We start from the raw sequence: 23,700 nt of genomic DNA on the forward strand, positions 1-23,700 counted from the left end.
ACAACGATGTGATTAAGCATTTACTAAAGACATTAATTCCCCTCTTATAGATCATGTTTTCTCTGTTATGTTGACCAAAGCTTGGACTCCATTTTGTATTGTCATGCTTTCACGTGTTCCCCACGAGAAGAGTCCAACCTCTGTGTTAGTTGCTCTTGCAATCTGCCTAGTAACAGTCTATAAATAGCTCCTTTGTCTATCTGGCACATGCCCAGACTTGACCACATCTGTTATCAGTTAGCCTTGCTTGACCATGTTTTCGCGGGCTCAAGGAGTGCGTTAGCTCCGCCCACATATTGATTCAGTATCGAAAATGACCATAAATGGTAATGTTCTTCGGCCTCATGTTGTATCCACCCACTTATGAGCCCCTCTGTTGTGTATAAAAGGGGACCATGTACGAAGGTTCTGTGTGCTACTCTATGCAATACTGAAGAGTGTTGTGTGGATTGTAGGACCACCCTTAAGGGTTAATAAATGCTGTCTTTGTACTTTGCAGTTTCCGTGCCAACTTCCTTATAGATTCCATTACAGGAGAGCGAACCCTTGTGTCCTGCGGGCCTAGCTGGGGCCTGTATTCATCAATTGGCGCCCGTCACGTGGGGCTCATCGGCGACTCGGATGCTCGAAGGACTGGTCGCGACGAAGGTGAGGAATTGGGCCGGGGACGTGATCACTGCCAGCGGCGCCTTAGCCCTGGCATCCCAAGGTTTTTCTTCCTTCCCTTCCGAGCTGACCGTCTGGGTGGCGCCGGTCCTCGACTGAGACCTCTTCTGTCGGTCTTGCCGTGAAAGCCGTTTGGGCGATTGTGGAGCTTGGCAGTTGGAATCTGGACTCTTGATTGGTAAGAGCCGGTGTACGGTACTTGCTCCGAGTTTTTGAAGCCTGATCTGGCTATTTGAGTTTGATTTGTGATGACTAGTCATATTTTGTATTTGTCTTTGTGAATATATATGCGTTGCAACACATATAGGCAGGTAATGTGGAGAGATTTCTCCGGAGCTGTGTAACTTTGAACGGCGCAACGATTAAGTGCCATTTTTCTATAATAGTGCATATTTTGCATTATTTCTGAGCATGCCTGCTTTCAGCGCACTCCGTAAGTGGTGTTGCTGTTTTGGGAACCGGTTGAACCTCGAGGAATCTGCTCCAGCTCCCCCAGAGGGGACTCCTAATAGGGATATGTATGTGAAGCATGGTCTTTCTTCCATAATGTACAGCACAGTATGGAGGAAATATACAAAAAAAGATCCTGAGTTGCGATGGCCTTTGTATGGATCGTTTGATATACGTAAGATTGAGTATGTGGAACAGTGTATGTGTAAGCGGCGTGCTCGTCAGGATATGTTTGAGTGTGTGCGGTTGTGGGTGAAGGAGGTGCGTGAGCGAGAGAAGCGTGAGAAAGCGCTGTTTGATAAAGAACAACGGAAGAATGATCATGTGCGAGCACAGGAAGCGAAGCGTCGGGAGGACAGAGAGCAGACGGACAGGCAAGAGAAGGAGCGTAGGCTACAAGTTTCGGGACAATACGCTGTTCGGCAGCCCCTTTATCCTGTCATTAATAATCTTGATGATGATTTTTATTTACTAGATCGCTCTCCGCCCCCTTATGTCGGCGCATCTGCTCCGAGGCCGCAAGATTCTGTCCCGGGTACGGGTAAGGTAGATACGCGGTCCATGTTATCAGCCGAGCAAATGGCTGAGCTTCGGCAAATTTCCTTCCGTGCACTTAACGGCAAGATATCCATAGAGGAATTATTCCATACTTGGGGGCCGTGGCAGGAGAGAGATAAATTGTATTTTCTGGGTCATTTTGCGGAGGAAGTGATTGATGCTTTCCGGAAACGTTCTGGTGTTTTTGAGCCCGACGAAGTGTCATCGGATGCTAAAGCATTGCGTAATGGTGTTTTCTCTTTTTCTAAGGCTCCAGATACGGCTCGGCGGCTGTTCGCCTTGCGGGACGAGGTGCTGGTCTTTAAAGAGAAAGCGCGCCAGCGAGCAGGGGAGGAGAAGCAGTCGGATTCGTGCACAACAGAGGGCCACTCATCCACCTCCCAGTCAGATAAGGATGACATAGTGCATGTTAAACCAATGCGAGAGGCGGCGCCTTTGTATGTTCCTCCTAAAGGAGCGGGGACTAGCTCGGACATTACCTCCGCCGATGCTAAGGGATATTTTGTGTATAATTGGGTTTACACTCCATGGCATAGGGCTGATGTTATGGCATTGAAGAATGCGCTGCCCGACCCCCGCAAGAATCCAGCGGCCTTCTATGAAGAAGTCGAGGGGGCCTTGAATTCTTGCGTTATGACTTTAGCAGATATAGATTTGTTCTTTGGGCTTATTCTACCACCAGATATGTGGCGATCTGTGCGAAAGGTAGATGATGTTGCCACTTTTAAGGCTCGATGGTCTGAACTGGAAGATGAGGATAGGGAGAGGAAGCCTGCGCAGAAACCGCCCCAGAATATTTTAGATCTCCCTGCTGCTATTGTGGCTAAGTTGAAGACAATTATCCCCCCTAAAAAGATTGACTGGAATATGTTAGCTGCATGTAAACAGAAAGTTGACGAGTCAGTTGCGGACTTCTTTACGCGCTTTGAGGAGACGTTTCACGATTTTAGTGGACAGTCGCTTACCGACGATACGGGACGCCACCTTTTCGCGGATAAATATGTGGCTAATCTGCTGCCGGCAGTTGCGGCCCGTCTAAAAGCGAGTGAAAGTTCTTGGTCTTCCGCTACACCGATGGCCCTCCTGACTATCGCTCAGTATTATGAGCGTCAGGAGCAAGAAGCGAAGGGCCAGGAGGAAAAGAAATCGAAAGATTTGAAAACAAAGGTGATGTTGGCACAAGTCTATGGCCCGCCTCGACGGGGTAGTAGTAGAGGTAGGGGAGGATCTTATGGTCCTCCCTCGGGCCGGTCTGATTTGAATAGGAATCAATGTGCGTATTGTAAGCAATCGGGTCATTGGGCTAGGGACTGCCCGGTGTTGCATGCATCGCGTCAGGGGCATACCCACGGTGGCCCGCGAGGTAGAGGGGGTTTCTCCAACTTCCGAGGGAATTCTAACGAACAGGCTCGTTTTGACTCTGCTGGGCAGCACCGAGATAGATCAAATGTTTTCGATCGCCAGCATCAGTATCAAGCGTCAGGGATTGACCGGTCGGGGTACCATGACTCTCAGCATGCATAGGAAAGCGTTGGATGGGGGTTAGAATCAGTTGAGGTGCCAGTCGATCAGAAGGGCCCTTATGTATCGGCTGAGGTTTTGGGCTCTACTGATCAGTTCCTAGTGGATACTGGAGCGACACGTAGTGCGCTATCTAAGCAATTGGTTCCGGGGGCTCCCCCATCCGGCTTAATGGTCACATCGGTAGGGTTTGACGGTACACTCTCCCGAAGCCCTCTTTCACAGCCCCTCATGTTTAAGGTTGATTCTTTTTCTGCACCTTGTCCGTTTCTGCTTGCCCCGTACACACCGGACAACATTATGGGTCTTGATATGTTAAAGCATTTTAGGGCTACGATCCGCTGCTCCCCTGCTGGTGTGCGGGTAATATTGAATGACAATTACCCTCGATCTGAACGGATGTGTACGATGTCAGAGGATGCGCTGTTATCTACCCTCCCTCGTGCTTTGTGGGCGACTTCGGATACTGATGTAGGCCAAATGGTGATTCCACCGGTCCACATTAGCGTCCAGGAGGGGGCGGTGTTACCACGCCTCCCACAGTACCGTATTTCCCAGGAGGGGGAGGAGGCTCTCACACAGATAGTGCAGGATTTGATAGCGGTAGGGGTAGTGGAGGAAGTCCCCTATAACATTTGTAACAGTCCGATTCTTCCCATACTGAAAAAGGATACGGATGCCAGAGTTTATCGATTCATACTTGATTTGAGAGAAGTGAACAAGATCGTGATACCTCAATACCCAGTGGTTTCTGATATCACGACATTGCTTACCTTGGTCCCGCCTACGGCGACCATGTTCTCAGTGATTGATTTGAAAAATGCCTTCTTTTCCATTCCCATTCACCCTGATAGCCGATATCTTTTTGGGTTTACATTAAATAATAGATCTTATCGTTTCTGTAGGATTCCCCAGGGCTATACAGAAAGCCCTAGCATTTATAGTCAGGCTTTGAAACGACAATTGGATTCCTTTATTCTGCTCGAGGGGGTCGCCCTCATTCAATATGTTGATGACATCTTGCTGGCGGCTGACACTCTGGAGTTGTGTGAAAAAAGTACGTTATCCTTACTTTCTTTTTTAGCGTCCCACAATCATAAGGTATCTAGGAAGAAATTGCAATTCTGTAGACCAAAGGTGACTTATTTGGGTCACCTTTTGTCTAAGGAGGGACGTGCACTCACACCGGATCGTATCCAAGTAATTTTGGATACACCGAGACCGTCCACACAGAAGGATGTGCGTGCATTTTTGGGCCTTGTTTCTTTTTGTAGACAGTGGATATTGGGGTTTTCGCACATAGCTAAGCCATTGTTAGCCCTTTTGACAAAGGACACGCCTATCCCAATCCCTTGGTCAGATGAGTGTGATACTGCTTTTCAGCAACTACGACAGGCCCTTTGTTCAGCACCAGTGTTAGGGACCCCTGATTATGCAAAACCCTTTTCGTTGTATGTGCATGAGAAAGATGGATGTGCATTGTCAGTTTTAGTGCAGATGCACGGCGATAAGCAGCGCCCTTGTGCATATTTTTCGGCTGTACTTGATCCTGTCGCCCGAGCATTACCGGGGTGTTTTCGCTCGGTTGCGGCGACAGCTGTGTCAATACGCCAAAGCGAGGGAATTGTGTTATCTCATAAGTTGTTGGTATTAGTCCCCCATGCTGTCGATGCCCTGCTCAATCAAACAAAGACGCAGCATTTGACCAGTGCCCGTTTAACGGGATATGAGTTGACACTTTTGGCTCCTCATATTACGTTGAAAAGGTGCGTAACGTTAAACCCGGCAACATTGTTGCCATACCCCGAAACCCAGCCTGAGGCGCGGAAAGCGCATGATTGTATTCTCGTGACTGAGGAACAAACAAAGGGTCGTATTGATCTCCAGGATACGCCCTTTCCAGATGTAGATGGAGAACTGTGGGTGGATGGATCCTGTCTGAAGCTACCAGATGGTACGACTTCAGCAGCATATGCAATTACCACATTACAAACGATAGTGGAGACAGCACGCATACCACAGAAATCAGCTCAATCAGCGGAACTGATAGCATTAACACGAGCATGTAAGCTCAGTACAGGACTGTGTGTGAATGTTTATACAGATAGCCGCTATGCCTTCGGAGTAGCGCATGACTTCGGCCTACTCTGGAAGGAGAGAGGGTTTTTAACGTCACATGGAGTACAGATAATGCATGGAGAGTTAGTTCATAACCTTTTAACTGCATTGACATACCCAAAGAAAATTGCCATCGTTAAGTGTAGCGCCCATAGGAAAGTGGTTAATAAAGTTGGAGAAGGGAATGCGTTAGCGGATCGAGTAGCACGGGAGACTGCGATGCAGCCCGGTACTACTGCCATGTATGTAGTGAAGTCACAGGTGGAGAGATGGCATGATGCGAAGGAGGAAGTGCGAGAAATGCAAAGGACCGCTTCTGACAAAGAGCGGGAACAATGGGCTAGCGAGGGAGAACTGGATGACGAGGGTTGCTGGAGAAATAAGCAGATGGATAGATGGAAATTACCCACGGCCTTTGTACAACCTATGGTTCAGATGGCACATGGGCTAGCACATGTTGGAGCTTCCGCAATTGTGAAATTGTTTACCCAAGTCTGGGAGCATCCAGAGATTGCTAGCACAGCAAAGAGGGTGGTGCAGACCTGTATGATTTGCCTGAGGTATAACCCAGGAAAGGGTACTCGAACTCCAGCAGGAGGGTTTGTGACACCCACTGCACCTTTTGAGGTTCTGCAGATGGATTATATCCAATTGGAGCGCTGTAATAATCTGAAGTATGTTCTAGTAGTGGTCTGCGCTTTCAGCAAATGGGTTGAAGCGTACCCTACGAAAGACAATACTGCGATGACTACTGCGAAGATGCTGCTGAAAGAGTTCTTCCCTCGGTATGGCGTCTGTAGACTTCTGTGGAGTGATAATGGCCCTCACTTTGTAGCGGATGTTATAAAGTACGTCTTGAAGGGCCTAGGCATCACTCAGAAGTTCCACGCCGTGTTTCACCCTCAGTCTGCAGGCCTAGTTGAGAAGTATAATGGTACACTGAAGCTTAAGATCGCCAAAATTCAAGCTTCGACGTCTTTGACTTGGCCAGACGCTCTGCCACTGGCGTTATTGTCAATTAGATCAGTACCGCACTCTCGAACTGGCCTTACGCCATATGAGATTGTTTTTGGACGCCCAATGAATATTTGGGGTCCACCCAGACCTAAGGCTGTGTATGATGTACCTTGTGTAATGATGAGCGATTATCTGGCACAGTTAACGGATAACTTGGTTTCTATCCATCAACAGGTCCGAGAGGCGCTCCCTGATCGGTCTACCGGCGAAGGACATGGTCTCCGGCCCGGTGACCATGTCATGGTGAAAGTCTTCGACAGAACGAACAGTTTGGAGCCGAGATGGGTGGGCCCTGAGCAGGTCCTCCTCGCAACGAGGACGGCTGTGCGAGTCTCCAACCGAAAGAATTGGATCCACTCTCTGCACTGTAGGAAGGTGCCGCCCGGATTGGTGGAACCTGCCGTGCTGACCGATCAACGAGAAATTTTGGCTGCAGAGACAGGCCGTGCTGCGGAGCCAAACGCCACTGAGGAGCTCTTTCCGGACCACGCGACTCCTGGAGGAAGGCGATATCATCTTCGACCAAGGAAGTGAGTTTTCCAGTACCGGGACATACTGTCAGAACGGCCCTTGGGTTAGTGAAACGGAGAGCCGATGAGGCAAGGGGGGGGGATCAGCCCTGCATTAGTGTAGCGACACCCGTCTTGGCCCGCTGGTGAAGAAATCAACCGCTGCCCAAGGGGAAGAGTTCTGACAGACTTTTAGTTTCAGGAAGATATTGGGTTTTATTTTTGTTTTGATATGGAGAAAAAGAAAATCCTTTGTGCATTAGGGTTCATGTTGACAGTAGCCATTGTTGGGATAACCACATGGTTCGTGGAGGATGTAACTCCCGCTCGGAAGATTCTTGTGTTGACAACTCCGGTGCCTGAGGAGCACTACTTTTATACATTACCGTATCAAGAGTTGAAGCATCGACAATCTTACTTGAATAACACTTTCATCCAGATGCTGCATCATACCCACGTTGCTACGAATGCTACGAACTGTTGGATATGTGGGATGATGCCAGCTCATCAGAAGAAAGGAGGAACGCCATTTATACCACTTCCTTTCTCTCATAATGGCTCTTGTAGAGCATGGTATACTTTGCTTTTTGCCACTCGGAAACCGACAGTGGGACGATTGCTTTTTAGACTTAATAAAGAATGCCATCAAGACAAAAATGGGTATCCACAAGCGAATGGGACAATTTGGGAGTGGGAAGAGTACCGACCAGACAATGAATCCATTCCCTACATCTTTACGAACACAAGAGACACTGTGGGAAAAGACAAATTTGTGATTCAAGTAGCACAAGCTCAAGCGGACCTATGTGTCCAGAGTGTGGGTTTTATCCCTGTTGGTGTTAGTGATTGTATTACTGTTTTGAATATTGATGGGTTGAACAATAGTACCTTCTTGGCCTCCCATAATACGTATTTTGTGTGTGGAAATAAAGGTTATTACCGTCTGCCGGCTGGGTGGTCTGGGGTATGCTATGTATCATTTCTATTACCTCCTGTATTCCTAGCACCCGCATCTTATCATAAGGATCTGAAATTATTGAATAATGTGACTGTAAATAGGTATAAACGTACTTTATCAATTGATGATGTAGATCAGACTGATACCAGTCTGCAACAGTATATTGATTTTAACTTAGGACTGTTTTTCTTTGTTGGAGCTGCCCTGAACAGTAGGAAGATCCGAAGGTTAACAAGAGTGGTAGAAGCTGTGACAAATCAGACTGCTGCTGCTCTTGGGAATCTTACGGAGGAATTGCAGATTACTAGAATTGTTGCATTGCAGAATCGTATGGTATTAGACGTTATGCTAGCTGACAGAGGAGGAGCATGTAAAATTATTGGAAGTAGCTGTTGTGTGTTTATCCCTGATCATACGCCATCAGTTTATAATGCCATCAATAAACTGCACAAAATTGCAGCTGAGATCCATACAGAAAACGGCACTTGGTCCTTTTCTGGATGGTTTTGGGCGTTAATTACTGCCTGGGGATGGAAGGTTCTAACTGGTCTCTGCATTATTGTGGCGGTTCTGTTTTCATGCTGTATCTGCGTTCAATGCGGTCCCTTGCTCTGCTCATTATGTGTATCATTCTGTATCCCTGATAAGAAAGCTATTGCCGATGTTGCCCACCAAAAACGTTTAGCTAAAGAAGTTGAAGAAATGATGACAATTGACATATATGATGATTATCCTAACAAACCGGATGTCTTCAGTAAATGCTGAAAGGGTCGTCTGTTGTAAATTGAAACAACGATGTGATTAAGCATTTACTAAAGACATTAATTCCCCTCTTATAGATCATGTTTTCTCTGTTATGTTGACCAAAGCTTGGACTCCATTTTGTATTGTCATGCTTTCACGTGTTCCCCACGAGAAGAGTCCAACCTCTGTGTTAGTTGCTCTTGCAATCTGCCTAGTAACAGTCTATAAATAGCTCCTTTGTCTATCTGGCACATGCCCAGACTTGACCACATCTGTTATCAGTTAGCCTTGCTTGACCATGTTTTCGCGGGCTCAAGGAGTGCGTTAGCTCCGCCCACATATTGATTCAGTATCGAAAATGACCATAAATGGTAATGTTCTTCGGCCTCATGTTGTATCCACCCACTTATGAGCCCCTCTGTTGTGTATAAAAGGGGACCATGTACGAAGGTTCTGTGTGCTACTCTATGCAATACTGAAGAGTGTTGTGTGGATTGTAGGACCACCCTTAAGGGTTAATAAATGCTGTCTTTGTACTTTGCAGTTTCCGTGCCAACTTCCTTATAGATTCCATTACAGGAGAGCGAACCCTTGTGTCCTGCGGGCCTAGCTGGGGCCTGTATTCATCAAGCATGATTTATATTTTGATGATAAGCACTCCTTGGATAAACCTACCTTAGTTATTCATATATTTCTATTGTATACACAAAACCGTCAAGTTATTATTTCACTTGAATCACTGTATGACCTATATGTTTGTTAACTACAAACAGAGAATCCTAATATCAGCCATAGTGGAATCTTGCTCCAATACATATTGCATAAAGGTACCTTTAAAGCAGTGGAAAGAGCTCAATATGAAAAGCAACAATAATGGTTCTTTCAATACAACTCATCCAATTTTCAAAAATAACATTTCAAGATATTGTCTTGATAATTTCTGACCAACCACTGTTGATGTGTTCAATAAATACACCAATCATTCCTTTTTTTTAATGATAGGGAATGTGCAACAAGACTCACGTGATAATGTGCACAATCTAAATGCCATGATAGAAAAAAAGACTGACAATCAGTAAACAGACTGAAAGACAGAATGACAGAAAGGCAGATAGATAGATAGATAGATAGATAGATAGATAGATAGATAGATAGATAGATAGATAGATAGATAGATAGATAGATAGATAGATAGACAGACAGACAGACAGACAGACAGACAGACAGACAGACAGACAGACAGACAGACAGACAGACAGACAGACAGACAGACAGACAGATATATTTACAAACAGACAGGTGGATAGTTAGATAGCTTGATTCATCTCCCTCATGCTTACGATGTCAACTGCATCTTTAAAAGATGATATGGAGTAGATCTTATATTAAAAATTCTCATGGAATACTTTTGAGCTCCCTTGCACCATTTGCAACATTTAAAACACTAGTTGTGAATCTGTCCTTAAGCACCATTATCAGAGTTGACAGGGCATCTGAATTCTTTATCTTTAACTGTCCCTTTCGATAATCACTTAGCTTTTGATTTGAGAGAGTTTATACCATCCAAAAGAAGAAAAACGCCATATTTGCCAACAGCTCACTCAAGTATGTTGACAAGCATACTCCATTCCAAATGGTTCCATGCCCCCAGCAATAATAGTTGAAACTTAGACTAGTTGCAACAAACCAACATGTGCTTTTATAAACTAGTTGGTTGAAATATTCACATTTTGATGTTTTTGGTCACCTCCATCACTACATTGATAGAAAGACTACCCAGTTCAAAGAATTACAAGAGCTCAAAACATTTGTCTCATAGACTTAAGACCCCAACTAACAAATACACCCAACCATCAATTATGGGTACCCTACAAATGCCAAACAACTTCCATTATCAGTCACATCTCAATAACATATTTCACTTCATGACTTGAAAGTCCTATTATTTTTATAATGACCAATTAAAAACATTTTAATAATCAAAGAGTGTCTACAACTGACTTTCCGGTACTTCCAAATCTGCGAAGAATATACAAAAAGACAATGTTTCCCTGGAAGAGGAAGTTCAACAACAAGTTAAAGCATGGTACTCGCTTCCAATGAAAGTATCCACACAGTGATGAACTTAATCATAACTACAATCAAATAAACTATACAGGTGGCTTGCTTTCAAGGCATACCTATTTAATGAGTGCATACAATCAACGGCGCAAAGTAAAAGCATGTTAAGAAGTGCTTAGTGCTCAATGGTGGTGATTCAAACATGAGAATTGTTTTTTCATTCACAAAATAGTGTATACAAAAACATGTTTGATGAAAAACACTAGCATGTCATCCACAATGATGGCTACAGTGCAACAAAATACATTTCTGAGCTACCTCAAACCTTAGTAGAATGCAGCAACAATCCAGTTGCATATGCAGGTGAAGAATAAGACGTTCATTCTGTTTAAGAAACATCTGTTTATGAAAAGGAACAACAAAGGACATCTTGAATAAAAAAAGATTCCTTACTAGTGAAGGGTAGCAAGGTCAAGCTTGACTTATTGAACATCTGGGCTGTAATTGCTGTCTTAAACAAGCATATCCTTTACAATATACCCAGGTTTGTTGGTGTTTCTCTTGTTAACCTGGATTTAATTGATTGTATTCTGACTGACCCTCTTTCCTATGTAACATTCAGAAGAGTTTCCTGTCTCTGATCTAGAAACATGTCAGGGTCACCAAAATGAGCAATTTCCAGGTTCCTTCTCAACAACAAACTAAAGCTCTTGAGTGGTCTGTTTACTCAACTGTGTGCGGAAGTCCACACCAATGCTATTGACATTCAGTTTTTCTCTAGTGTTATTGGACGGTCAATTACATTTCCAATGTTGGTCAGTTGCCAAACTGACTCTGGTCAAACCAAGCATAAACCAACAGGCATTTAGTAGAGATTGGAGCATTTGCAATTGGATTTCACCTCCTATCTCATTCTAATGGGTGAATGTGCAAGTGGGTGCAGACAGGATTAGAATGACACTATTATGTGAACAAATGAACAGACGTGTGTTCAGAAGACCTCTTCTTTCAAGCATGTCCATCGACTCCTTCCTCTCTAATACCATGCCTGCAGTGCTCCACATAAGTAGTTCATGGGTATTGTGACATGAGAGTGGGAAGACGTGAATTTGCTAGATGTAATATGTAAATGGCATTTGTGGTCTCATCACCATGTTAGCAGACAAGTGATGTGAGTTACATAAACTGTGTAGAGACTTTTTATACAATTGGTGGCATCAGACATATGTAGGTTTAGTAAAGAAATCTATTATATGGTAATGAAAGATTTGTTGCTTGTTGAAAGATATGAATCGAGGTTGGAAGGCTAAGGAGTTTTAGGATATACATTGATTGGAAGGTGACTGCTACATACGAATATAGATTTTATAGTTGAGATGGCTCTAATCATCTCACTCTGATAGGTTATGGCAGTCTCCAATTCTAAGATTAATTAAAAAACATTGCGCCTTAACATCCACATCCTCATTAGAGTGTCTGTTCTACATACTGGAAACAGACACTTAATATGTGAGCAGTGGGAGAGTCCAAGCTCCTAGCACGTTTAACTTTTTCAAGACTGCTTTTCAGTAGTATTTTTGAACTTTTAGAAATTAAATAAGCTTCAGCTCCAAAAACGATTAACTGTTAATTTTATCACATGGATGGATATTTGTGGGGCACGTTGTAACATTGTGATGGGAACGCAATAAGGCCCCTGTGCCCGGGTCCATGTTGAGCCTTGTATCATTTTTTATATTTCTCTCTTTGCAAACTTTAATCTGTGTGATAATCAAATAGATTTTAATTCACAATTAAGATTTCTCACCAGATGCATATTAGCAGGAAATTACTAGTATTTGATCTTTTCAGTATTGAACGTTTCTTAATCGCTTCCCATTTAAAACAGCCCCAAAGCAGGGGCAATTTTAAATTTTTAAAGATTCATCTGTGCACTCTCAAAAGATAACATGCAGGTCTAATAGAAACCCTACATACATTATTAATGCCATAGGCTTCCTCCACGTTCCCCACTTCCTTGACAGCAGTAATTTGTGATGACTATTTCAGTCAGTATAGAGAACCAACACAGAGAGATTCTCTACTTTTGTCTTAAATTCTTCAGATAAGCCCCACTGTAGCCAGTGTACTATGTTTTATGACACTTTTATTTACAGCATTTGACTCAACCCTGACGTTATCGGACTTTTGACATGTAACTTGCAAGAGGGGTCCAGTGGTCACTGTAGGACTTCTTCTGCTTTTTAAAATGAGCGACACACTTGATGTCATGCAGGCAAACAAGTAATCTACACGTGAATAACTATTGCCCAAACTCCAAGTGGATATTTACACATCCCCAACAACACAACCATATAACTCTGTCACATTTAAAACTAAAGTACATTGTTGTCTTCTGAAACAAAGAAAAAAATGGTCCTGATGGGCCACATACCAGGGTATAGATATTACCCCTTTTCTCCCAGACCCTCTAATGCCTGAGTTTCCCCATACGTCTTGGACCACAATACGCCTCACTCAATACTGTATCACAGTTGACACGTGTACTCAAACATACTCACAAAATTATACGGGTAATGGGAATGTCTGGGCAAAGTTTTCGTTGTTATACGTTACTGTTACTAATTATGTATACAAACCTGGTACTCTTGAATGATTAATTGTTTCAATATGTATATGCAGGGCTGCAGCCCAGATGGTACCATACATAATCAATAAAATGTGTTTAAAAAAAATAACTAAAGTACATGATGGGCATGAATGACCTTACCTATCAATTAGGATGTTATGAATTATTGATTGTACCAATGCCCACTATTTAACAACAACAAAAATATTTTTATTACCAATAGCTCAAGAGACCATATTGTACAGAGACAATAGCATAAGTACATTAGTTGCCATGTACAGAGAATCATAGTCAATACTTTCTCGGGTGAAGCAGGCCCCCTTGTTGCCCCTCATCATACTACTATTCTGCCTCTCACAGCCCTCTATACCTTCTCAACGGCATCCACACTCTTTCCCATTTCTTAACACACCCCCTACTCTTATATACTGTTTCCTCTTCCCTCTGGCACCAATCGAGATCACGTTTCCATTCCTCAATCTGTGGGGGTGCCGGCACCCCCCAGCTTCTGGCAATGTTACGCTTTACCACCCCCGCTGAAAATGCCTGCCATATACACACATATCTGGACCAAACTGCATCACCTCTAATCATTAGGAGAAGCCATTTTGGGTCAAGTGGAACAGGCTCGCCCACCACTTACGACATATCTTCCGTAACCTTCCGCCAGAATATGGAAACCTTGGGACATTCCCATAATATATAAGAAGGTACCTTCCTCCCCGTACCCCCTAATGCACAGCGCGGAGAGGGCACAACCCCAGGAGAACAGGTGAGTGCGAGGATAATAGGTGCGATGCAGGATCTTGAGCTGCATCAGTCTAAATCTTACACGCATAGCCACTTCTCTAGGGCTCTGGAGCGGATGTATGACGTTACAACGCATACTTTTACAACGCATGCACTTACAACGCAATTTTTACAACGCAACATCCACTACAACGCATTCCATTACATCGCATGACACTACAACGCATTTTTAAAAACTACCTTTACAACGCATTCCATTACATCGCATACTACCTTTACAACGCATACCATTACAACGCATAATATTACATTGCATTTAAGGTAAGTATTGGATAGTATAGGGGTAAAAATTACTATTCTAACTCCAGGGGGTGCAACAGTAGGGTAAGTGTTGGATAGTATAGGGGTAAAAATTACTATTCTAACTCCAGGGGGTGCAACAGTAGGGTAAGTGTTGGATAGTATAGGGGTAAAAATTACTATTCTAACTCCAGGGGGTGCAACAGTAGGGTAAGTGTTGGATAGTATAGGGGTAAAAATTACTATTCTAACTCCAGGGGGTGCAACAGTAGGGAAAGTGTTGGATAGCATAGGGGTAAAAATTACTATTCTAACTCCAGAGGGTGCAACAGTAGGGTAAGTGTTGGATAGTATAGGGGTAAAAATTACTATTCTAACTCCAGGGGGTGCAACAGTAGGGTAAGTGTTGGATAGTATAGGGGTAAAAATTACTATTCTAACTCCAGGGGGTGCAACAGTAGGGTAACTGTTGGATAGTATAGGGGTAAAAATTACTATTCTAACTCCAGGGGGTGCAACAGTAGGGTAAGTGTTGGATAGTATTGGGGTAAAAATTACTATTCTAACTCCAGGGGGTGCAACAGTAGGGTAAGTGTTGGATAGTGTAGTGTAATATTATGCGTTGTAATGGTATGCGTTGTAAAGGTAGTATGCGATGTAATGGAATGCGTTGTAAAGGTAGTTTTTAAAAATGCGTTGTAGTGTCATGTGATGTAATGAAATGCGTTGTAGTGGATGTTGCGTTGTAAAAATTGCGTTGTAAGTGTAGTGCGTTGTAAAAGTTGCGTTTTAAAGGTTGTTCCCCCTCTGGAGCGCCTCCTGCCAATCCTCATCATCCAGAGCCCCAAGATCGCTGGCCCAGGCTTCCCTAAGAGAGACCAAGGGATCCGGGAGGTTGTTAATCAATTTGTGGTAAATTGTGGAGGTTGGTTTCCCCTGTATGGGGTCGAGCAGTAGCCGGTCCTCCAGCGGGGAATATTCTGGAATGGAAACCCCCTGATGGATGTGAGTGCATAGAGCATGTAAAAGCTGCAGATGCGTGTATTGCTGTGACTCGTGCATGTCGTACTCTTTTTGCAGGTAATCAAACATGCGGGGGGTGTCTCCCTTCCACACCTCGCCCAAATATTCAATGCCTATTAAGCGCCAGCCCCTGAATCCCGTCAGCGCAGCCACCTCACTGAGAGGATCGCCACCCAAAGTGGGGTTCTGCACTTCAGCCTCCCCGCCCAGCCTAGTAGTTTATCGGCATCTTTCCAGCATTGGACCACCACTTTCGTATTCTCCGGCCAGGCCGGGCACGTCCGCCGGGAGTACAAAAGGGATTCACAATTGCCCTGCGGCATCGTTGCCCTATCCACTCTGTAGGCTGGATCTTCCATCCCTACATAGACCCAGTCATTAATCACCTGCATTTGGGAGGCCCAATAGTACAACCTGACATCCGGAACTGCGATCCCTCCATCAAAGACTCCCCTATGCAACTGATGTAGGGCAATTCTTGGCGACCCTCCAGCCCACAGCAGAGACCGCACCTCCTGCGCTATGCGCTTAAAAATAGTCTGTGGTATCTGAAAGGGAGTGTTCTGTAATATATAAAGAATCCGCGGTAGCATCAACATCTTGTAAAGAGCCACCCGTCCCATAAGTGAGAGCGGAAGCGAGCGCCAGTGGCTAACATCAGTAGTTAGACTACTCATTTGAGGCCCCAGGTTTCTCGCCAGGAATTCTTTCTGGTCCCTGGTGATGTAAATCCCCAAGTATTTCAGCCCATCCACCACCACCGGAGCCGCGCAGCGCTGCAGGACCCTGGGGGGGAGACCAGAGAGAGGAAAGATCACAGACTTTGACCAATTAATATTGTATTCCGAATAGCTACCGAACAACTAAAAAATATGAAGGACCCGCGCTATGGAGTAATACGGCTGTGCCAGGTATAGTACGATGTCATCGGCGTATAAAGAAATACGCTCTTCCCAATCTTCAGCGCCTGCAACCCCAAATCTCAGGATACCTCCTGACCCAATGAGCGAGGGGCTCCAACGCCATGGAAAACAGGAGTGGGGAAAGAGGGCACCCCTGCTGACTGCCCCTCCGAAGCTGAAAGGATCTAGACAGGGGACCATTCACCCGCACTCGCACCATAGGGCCCTCATATAGGAGTCTGACCCAGCTGCAAAAGGATGGGTCAAAGCCCAGCTGCTGAAGGACCATAAATAGGTATGGCCATTCAATACTGTCGAAGGCCATTGAGGCATCCAGCGATATCAATGCCGTCTGCTGAGATACGTTCCCACCCATCATATTATCAGGTTTCAATGCACCTCAACTAGTTTACTGCCTTGTATAATTATCCCAGGGGCACATCTTGAATCATGTGAAAGGGTAAACTTGGCAACCATATTGCTTATATACTATTTCCAAACCGCAATATTGTATTCTCATAAGGCTGCATCCAACATCCTTGTTATTCCACAGAAAAGAGGTTGTGGTCCTGTTTATTTTCTTTTATTTTCTTTTCCATAGGTTTATGTTTCATTTATTAGGGACATTGTTTATTTATTGGGACTATGTTGTTTGCTTATGTCCGGGTCTTCACACTCGCCAGTTAGAAGCACAAGTGTTTGTTTACAAATGGTTGCCAGGAAACCAGCTTCCTGACGACCACTTTGCCCTCACATGTGCTCAAAACACGCATTTGGAAAAGCTACCGGCAATGCCCAGGGACCAGCTATAAATAGCCGTGATCCCTGCGCTCCATGCTTGACTTCATTTTCAGCTGTTCATCCTGGTAGCTGCACAGAAGGATTCCCTTGTCACGTCAAGAGCCGGCTCCATCGTGGGACATCTCCTCTTCAGACAGCTAAGTTCTGTGAACACGAGTGCATTCAAAAGCCTTTGATTCTTTTTCTTGGTATTTTATGGGGCATCTGTTTCTTCTCAAAGTCGGATGCACGGAGGACACTCACTTCGCGTTAAGGAAGCTGATTCCTTTCTTTGACTCTTGAAAGATAATTAATCTGAACTTTGGAACATTTAGCGCGAATTCAGAAAAGACTTTAAATGTGACTTTTTGAAAAACATTTGGTCTTAACTTTTAACTGTTTATTTATGTGTAAGGTTTGGTCACATATTTGGAGTATTAATCCTGTGGAGAGAGATTTAAAAAAGGTAACAATATTTCTCTCTTCATTTAAACTTTAAAAAAGAAACCAGATAATGAAAAAGGCTATTTCTTTTAAATGTGTTTTGTATATCTCTTCCCTGATCGCATGAGTCTTGATTTCAAGTGATGATCCAATGCTGGAACCAAAACCACAGAGAGTTGAAAGGTACTACACATTTCAAGGTCTCACAGTCTTTAACTGGTGATTAGTGTACTACTTGCATATTTCAGGATAACGGTAACACTTGTGGATTCATGTAGAGGTTAATGTGTGTTTCACGTTCTGTAACAGATAGAAGTACACGATTCTGCATATACGATCCTGGCAGGTCCAGGCTGCAGAGCACGGCAGTCTCTCTTCTCTCTGTTTGTCTCTCTCTTATCCCAAACCCCTTCCCTCTTAGAATATTTGCCAGAATCACTGTTGTTATATCAAGTGATCCTGAGAGATATTCTGAGCGGATTGGGGCATCGTCATCGCACCTGTCGACTGCCTGGATTTCACGTGAGTGGTTGGACCAGACAAACACATATGCAGCACCCCATAAAGCCTCCGCAGGTTGAGCCGAGTGCTTCTACCAGGCATAAACCCTGACTGGTCCACATGTATCAGGTCTTTGATTACCGACAGCACTCTGTCCGCCAACAACTTTGCCAGGACCTTGGCCTCCATGTTGATCAGGGAAATAGGCCTATAGGAACTGCACTGATCTGCCGGCTTACCATCCTTGTATATCACCACGATCGTGGCTGCTATTTGGTCTGCTGGGAGATGACCCACCTCCCATGCCTCCTGTAGCATAGCTAAGAGTGGGGGGCGTATGATCTTTGCTTGTTTCTTGTAAATTTCTACTGGGAGCCCATTGGGTCCGGACACCTTCCCCGGCCGAAGCGAACCCAATGCTGTACCCAGCTCTTCTACCGTAATGTCCGCTTCCAGGTCATCATATGCTTCTGGGGGCACCATTGGCAAGTTGAAATCCTTGAGAAATTATTCACAGTTGATTGCGGACCTTGTGCTTACAGGGGCATATACACGCTCAAAGTGCGTCGCGAATGCCTCTGCGATGTCAGAACTGGTGGTCCAAAGCACCTTCAAGAAGTAAGGTGCCCAAGGGGAGGTCAGTTATGAGTGAACTGAGCTGTGGGAGGATCACCGGTACAGAACAGGAACCGAATATTAACAAGCGCCCCTCCCATTTGCCTGCCGCCACGGCAAAACATCCTGCAGTATCCGTACAAGTGTCCGTAATCACCAGAGGTAAAGCCTTGCGTATGAGGATGCCCACTCCCCGTGCCCCCGATGTAAACCCAGAATGTGCTACCATTATATAGCCAAACCAATCTTTGCATCTGCTGCCCCTCAAATGCGATTCCTGGATAAGAACGGCGTCAGGGGAATGCCTCTTTTGGTACTGCATCACTAGCGTGCGCTTAATCTTATTTCACAGCCCGTTCACATTCCAGGACCAAAACTTCACAGTGGCCGGTTCACCCATTGGCAGTGTGTCAAGCTATTGGCAATGGGGCCCCCCTGCTCTCCCACCTTGTTCTCCGTGACAACCCTCAGCGTCTGCTGGATATGTAGGTCTCAAGTGTTACTCCTCCCTGCAAACAAAAACAAACAACAATCTCAACACCCCCCTCCCTGCATCCCTGCTTGGTGAGTCCCCAACCTCCCACCTCCCAAACTTGCAGAGTGTCTGTCGCCCATAGAACACCCATAAACCTATTTGTGAGGGGTCGTGGTCTAGCCTCCAGTGTGAAGAGTGATCTGTCCGCTGACTGGAATTCTCAGCCCCACAACCACGCCCCACCAGGCCTACTCATGCAAACTTCTCCCCTCGGCACCGCTATCTCACTAAACAGGTCAAGCATCAACTTTATGCAGTGCGTATGTCCCACCAGCAAGAGTCCAGGGCCCAGGCCCTAGTGTCCGGGTAGCATCATGAATTTCACCCCCGCTACATAGGTATCACCCCCACACACACAGCCTTGTTTCAGTCTCCATTACAAAAATGGGGTAACCCAAAAGTCAAGGACCTGGGTGTAAGCTCAGTACAAAAAACAATGGTCCTGGACCAATTATTCATATAACGTAAAAATCCTCTTCAATTAAATCATTCTCCAATTGAGAGCTAATTTAAACAGAAATAATTTGGAATAGCTCATGATATCCAATATAACATTGTAACATAGAAAAATGCAACATCCAGCTATTGAATCACCATCTATTTATTACAAAAACTCATATTTTCATTAGTATTTAGCACATGGTTGCTCCAGAGGGAACGTGCATGAAATAAAGGTGCTAAGGAGAAAGTAAGTGATGAGGGAGTGGTATGAAGGACAGTAGAAAGAAAATTTATATTCTTTTACAATGAAACGGTTGTCAATCACCGTTTAAAACAAGCCTGGTCACGGTAATAATATCACCAAACATTTGAATATTTTACAATCAGAAATAAATTCTTGACAAGGCACGTTAAGGGGTTGCGTGTCCCAGGCTTTCCAGAAAGGGGCGTCGACGTTTCGACCCGTCTAATGGTACAGAGGTAATTTGAACCCTTGACCGTGCGGGTCTTCTTCAGGACAGGGGAGGGGTGGGGCAACCTGACGTGGTCCTTGACTGTGTGTCTGGTCTAAGTCCAGGTGTCCTATTCCAATTGGTTGCATGTAAGGGGCGATTCGTATACATGTAATGCTGTCGTCGTGTGATCAACAACTGTCAAGCTGCAGCCGTCATGGTCAATCAATTCTGCAATGTCATGGACTTAAACGCTGAGATCAATTAATCGTCTCGCGTGCAGTTAGTTCCACCGAGCTCAGTCCGTGTGGTTCCGCGCTTCACGTCGCAACACGCGACGTGAAGCGCGGAACCACACGGACCGAGCTCGGTGGAACTAACTGCACGCGAGACGATTAATTGATCTCAGCGTTTAAGTCCATGACATTGCAGAATTGATTGACCATGACGGCTGCAGCTTGACAGTTGTTGATCACACGACGACAGCATTACATGTATACGAATCGCCCCTTACATGCAACCAATTGGAATAGGACACCTGGACTTAGACCAGACACACAGTCAAGGACCACGTCAGGTTGCCCCACCCCTCCCCTGTCCTGAAGAAGACCCGCACGGTCAAGGGTTCAAATTACCTCTGTACCATTAGACGGGTCGAAACGTCGACGCCCCTTTCTGGAAAGCCTGGGACACGCAACCCCTTGACGTGCCTTGTCAAGAATTTATTTCTGATTGTAAAATATTCAAATGTTTGGTGATATTATTACCGTGACCAGGCTTGTTTTAACCGGTGATTGACAACCGTTTCATTGTAAAAGAATATTAATGTTCTTTCTACTGTCCTTCATACCACTCCCTCATCACTTACTTTCTCCTTAGCACCTTTATTTCATGCACGTTCCCTCTGGAGCAACCATGTGCTAAATACTAATGAAAATATGAGTTTTTGTAATAAATAGATGGTGATTCAATAGCTGGATGTTGCATTTTTCTATGTTACAATGTTATATTGGATATCATGAGCTATTCCAAATTATTTCTGTTTAAATTAGCTCTCAATTGGAGAATGATTTAATTGAAGAGGATTTTTACGTTGTTTCAGTCTCAGCCCACTGATGGGTGTCTCAATGGTTACTCATCTGTCTGTTATCGGCGCATCTAGTCGCTGGGCGAACTCCCAGCCTCCTTGCCCAACTCTTCTCCGCTCCGGTCCATCGCCGATCGCCTGTGCCCTCCTTTGTGGCTCACAGTGTGCCAGCCCTCCAGCCAGTCGCTCACCTCTTGTCAAAGAAGTATGCCTTTCCATTGTCCAGGATTTTAATCAGGCCAGAAAGAGCATCAAGTACTTCACGCCCAGTTCCCTAAGAGCTTGTCTCACCCCATCGATGGAGCGTCGCTGGCGTTGTACATGCAGCGTGAAGTCTGGAAAGATCTAGATCATAGCGTTCTCTGCGCCGCCTGAAGTATGGCATCCCGGTCCCTGAAGCTCAGGATACGGGCTATGATGGTGCGTGGGGGGCCCCCGGTCGGGGATTCCCCCCCAACGCTCTTTGGGCCCGCTCTATTGAGAAAAACTGTAAAAGACGCTTTGACTTTAGATGGTTCAGGATTAATTCTTCCAGAAAGAGGTCCACGGCTGGCCCCTCCATGCTTTCTGGCATCCCCACCACTCGGATATTGTTGCGCCGGGCCCTTCCTTCTTGGTCTTTGAGCCGGGCGCAGATGTCCGCCTGAATCTTCGGAATTAAGCCCGCAGGAGATTTACCTCTTCGGTAACTGGGTCTAGTTTCAGCTCCAAGGTACCTTTCAATTCGCAAATTGGCCTCATAATGACTTTCAGAGTAGGATCTGGGCCCTGGTCGCCCACGTCCTCGTGTGAGTCCCTTCCAACCGCTCTATCATCATGCCCCATGGCTACAGTGTATTTATCAATGTGGTTAGCCTGCCCTGGCCCCATCCCCATGGTGCGGCCCATTTCGCAGTCCGTGGAATAATGGGGTCGCTTCCCACCGGGCACGGCAAGTTCCGCAGTAGCTGGCACCGTCTAGGGAAGGAGGGTCTCGCCCGGTTCCCTCCACTTATGCGGGCAGTGCTCAGTCCAGTTGCAGCCCGGCCCCCTGTGGCACCTCACCAGTGCAGCTACGTTAAGTTGAGGCCCACCACTGCCAGCGGGCGTCTGTTGTCACCATGCTGCACTCGTCTCACTATTGTGCCGATGCCCTGTCTGGTGCCATGCACCCCCAAGGGCCAGGATCTCGCAGCCCCAGGGGCAGTGCAAGTCACCAATCAGAGGGGGGTGAACACGGTCCGCACTCCCGATACACCTCGGAGCCTCTGAGCTGACTCACCTCCGCTTCATGGGCCTCCACTCCACTGTGTGGGCAGCCCTCGGCATGGAGAATGGCCCAAGGCCTGCAATGCTTCATGGTCGTGCCCGCACTGACCTGGGGCGGGCGCTTGGCTGTGCCACAAATCTGCCTCACCCGTCCGCTGGGGCACGTGTCTTCACCGCAGGACACCACTGCCTCGCTGCCGGCGGGGCTTGGGCAGCAACCGCTGCTTGCCCTCGCAACTGTCTTCGCCATGGCGGCTCCTCCTACAGCCTCCAGAGGGTAGCCATCTTGCCAGCACTCGCGACTGTCCGCCGAGCGTTGCACAGCTCGACCACTGCTGATCGCCGCCTGATTTTCGATGGTATGTGGGCGCCGCTGCCTCCCTGCTTGCTCACCACTTGGAATCAGAGCTCCAAGCCAGGATTGTGTTGGATATGTGGGGCAGGATCGGTTGCTAAGGCAGCACACTCAGCCTGCTGCCATCTTCCGTGGCTGCTAGCCACCCCCCCCTATTGCCCACTATTCATTCAACCGGAAGAGGTCCGACTCATCACATATTTTTTAAGTTTGGTATTAAACTCACCCACCAATTACACAAATACTAATAAAAGATTCATAAATGTATTTGTACAGCATACATTATGTCTTCGAATAAGTGACACTTTTCTAGTAACTCTCCTTTATTTTGTAAGCATGTCTAAAGTGACCGACTATTTTTTGTTAAAAATATTTTATTAGGATTTTTTGTAGATATGACAATTAAAAAAAAGATACAAGGTTGGTATATGCAATAAAATAATACTAACAAAAAAAATTATCTTAAAAATATCTATATACCAAAAAAAAAATTACCATTGTCATAAAAGCAGTCAAATTATAAAAGTTGAAAAAGGGGAACAAACGGGACAACGCCTCAAAGCAGTAGTTATACATAACTGTTAACAGAAGCAATTAGTGCTAAATACTCTATAAATACATTTTAATATAATCCTCAATTGGTTTCCATATCTGTTGAAAAGACAAAGGTGCCGATTACGATCCTGGAAAAACCGGGTACGAACCGTCGGTCGGAGCGTTTTCTCCGTCCGACTCGTACCCGGTTGTACGTACCCCGTAGCGTAGCGCTGGGGGTACGCACCGTACATACACGGGTGGGGGTACGACTCGAACGTACACGGGTGTACATACACGGGGGGGGTTCGTCACGTACACGGGTGTACATACACGGGTGGGGGTACGACTCGAACGTACACGGGTGTACATACACGCGGGGGTTCGACACGTACACGGGTGTACATACATGGGTGGGGGTATGACTCGAACGTACACGGGTGTACATACACGGGGGGGTTCGACACGTACACGGGTGTACATACACGGGGGGTTCGGCGCG

The 23,700-nt window shown here is 45.6% G+C and overlaps 1 protein-coding gene across 1 annotated transcript in view; it reads right to left on the reverse strand.

Moving 5' to 3' along the window:
- Positions 1-23,700, reverse strand: part of ZNF365 (zinc finger protein 365) — a 443,761-nt gene that overhangs the window by 365,444 nt on the left and 54,617 nt on the right. The gene's annotated exons all lie outside the window — the stretch shown is intronic.

This window comes from Triturus cristatus, chromosome 1_2, assembly GCF_964204655.1.
Source record: "Triturus cristatus chromosome 1_2, aTriCri1.1, whole genome shotgun sequence".
NCBI classification, from domain to species: domain Eukaryota; kingdom Metazoa; phylum Chordata; class Amphibia; order Caudata; family Salamandridae; genus Triturus; species Triturus cristatus.